The sequence below is a fragment of the Anomaloglossus baeobatrachus genome, chromosome 12, assembly GCF_048569485.1.
Source record: "Anomaloglossus baeobatrachus isolate aAnoBae1 chromosome 12, aAnoBae1.hap1, whole genome shotgun sequence".
Taxonomy (NCBI): Eukaryota; Metazoa; Chordata; class Amphibia; order Anura; family Aromobatidae; genus Anomaloglossus; species Anomaloglossus baeobatrachus.
This window is the reverse complement of record NC_134364.1, coordinates 81,470,963-81,472,764: the sequence shown is the minus strand read 5'-3', so window position 1 is coordinate 81,472,764 and position 1,802 is coordinate 81,470,963. Positions and strand designations below refer to the sequence as shown.

At 54.2% G+C, this 1,802-nt stretch overlaps 1 protein-coding gene across 2 annotated transcripts in view; it reads right to left on the bottom strand.

Annotated features, from left to right (window-relative positions):
• Positions 1-981, bottom strand: part of G2E3 (G2/M-phase specific E3 ubiquitin protein ligase) — a 196,808-nt gene extending 195,827 nt beyond the window's left edge. The window contains exon 1 of one of the 2 annotated variants that reach the window (XM_075330240.1): positions 922-981. The gene's annotated coding sequence lies outside the window, so the exon portion shown is untranslated. Of the gene's footprint in view, positions 1-890 lie in introns of both variants that reach the window. The other variant, XM_075330239.1, reaches the window with a different exon arrangement.
• Positions 982-1,802: the final 821 nt, after the last annotated feature.

The following is a 1,802-nucleotide window of genomic DNA, read 5'->3' as shown; positions in this document are numbered from 1 at the left end:
GCTGAGGGGGGGGGATCACAAGTCACAGCTGTGCTGAGGGGGGGGGATCACAAGTCACAGCTGTGCTGAGGGGGGGGGATCACAAGTCACAGCTGTGCTGAGGGGGGGGGATCACAAGTCACAGCTGTGCTGAGGGGGGGGGATCACAAGTCACAGCTGTGCTGAGGGGGGGGGGATCACAAGTCTCAGCTGTGCTGAGGGGGGGATCACAAGTCTCAGCTGTGCTGAGGGGGGGGGATCACAAGTCACAGCTGTGCTGAGGGGGGGAATCACAAGTCACAGCTGTGCTGAGGGGGGGGGATCACAAGTCACAGCTGTGCTGAGGGGGGGGGATCACAAGTCACAGCTGTGCTGAGGGGGGGGGATCACAAGTCTCAGCTGTGCTGAGGGGGGGATCACAAGTCACAGCTGTGCTGAGGCGGGGGGATCACAAGTCACAGCTGTGCTGAGGCGGGGGGGTCACAAGTCTCAGCTGTGCTGAGGGGGGGATCACAAGTCACAGCTGTGCTGAGGGGGGGGGATCACAAGTCACAGCTGTGCTGAGGGGGGGGATCACAAGTCACAGCTGTGCTGAGGGGGGGGGATCACAAGTCTCAGCTGTGCTGAGGGGGGGATCACAAGTCACAGCTGTGCTGAGGCGGGGGGATCACAAGTCACAGCTGTGCTGAGGCGGGGGGGTCACAAGTCACAGCTGTGCTGAGGGGGGGGGGGATCACAAGTCACAGCTATGCTGAGAGGGGGATCACAAGTCTCAGCTGTGACGAGTCGTACAGTTCTCATATAAGGACACGAGAGGAGCAGAGAACAAAAACGTAACAGCAGGGGCAGTCGTACGTGTATAAGCACTAGTGTCTGAGGACTGCACAGCCCGGGGAGGCAGAATTACATACCCAGAGCGGCGCTCCCCAGACCCCGACCTACTCCGCTTTCTCTTTCTCTCCCCTTCAATGTTCAAACTGCCACCAAAATTCAAACCCTAACATCCGGCTCCATGCCGGAAACACTTTAATCCACGAGTGGGCGGAGCTTGCGTGTCACGCCTCACTCTCACTGGACGGGTCCATTGTGTGATAGGGGAGCTATGGGACGTGTAATGCTGTGGGTAGTGTATATTATCATGAGGAATGGGTTCTTCATTATGTCATCTCTTTTTTAGAGATATATTAAACAAATCCCGTTGTCCATTTCTTATCTTTCAACATATTACTCAGCTTCGTACATTTTTTTTCTCTCTCATAGGTCTGGTCTACTGCGCATGCGTGAGTACGTGACACCGAGGAGTGGCCAGTGCTGCGCTCCTGTGAGAAGTGGTAGGACGTGTGAGACATGCGGGGTTGTGTTCTGGCCGCTAGATGGCGCTGGAATACGGAAAAGTGTAAGGACCGAATCTAAGCACACAGTAGGAGTCGCGTTGTAGTTTGTCTTGTTTCCATGTTGCGGTACTAACAGCCTTGTTTTGCATTTTCTTGGCAGAGAAGCCGCATCCAAAAAACTGCAACTTTCTTCGTTTAGACCTTGTGCGCACGCTGCTTTTTTTTTGCTGCTTTTTTGGGTGCAGTTTGTGGTCCTAAACTGCCTGTATGACCTTCCCCAGCAAAGTCTACGAGAAATCCAAAAAGCCTGTGCGCATGTTGCTTAGGCTGCTTTCACACTTGCGTTGGACGGCTTCCGTTGCTATCCGCAGCCTTGCGGAATTACGGTAACCGTTGCAGGAATATTCCTCATAGACTTCTATTAGCTACGGATAGCAATGGATGGTCTTGCGTTGCATCCACTGCACGACGCAGCGTCGTTATTTTGAC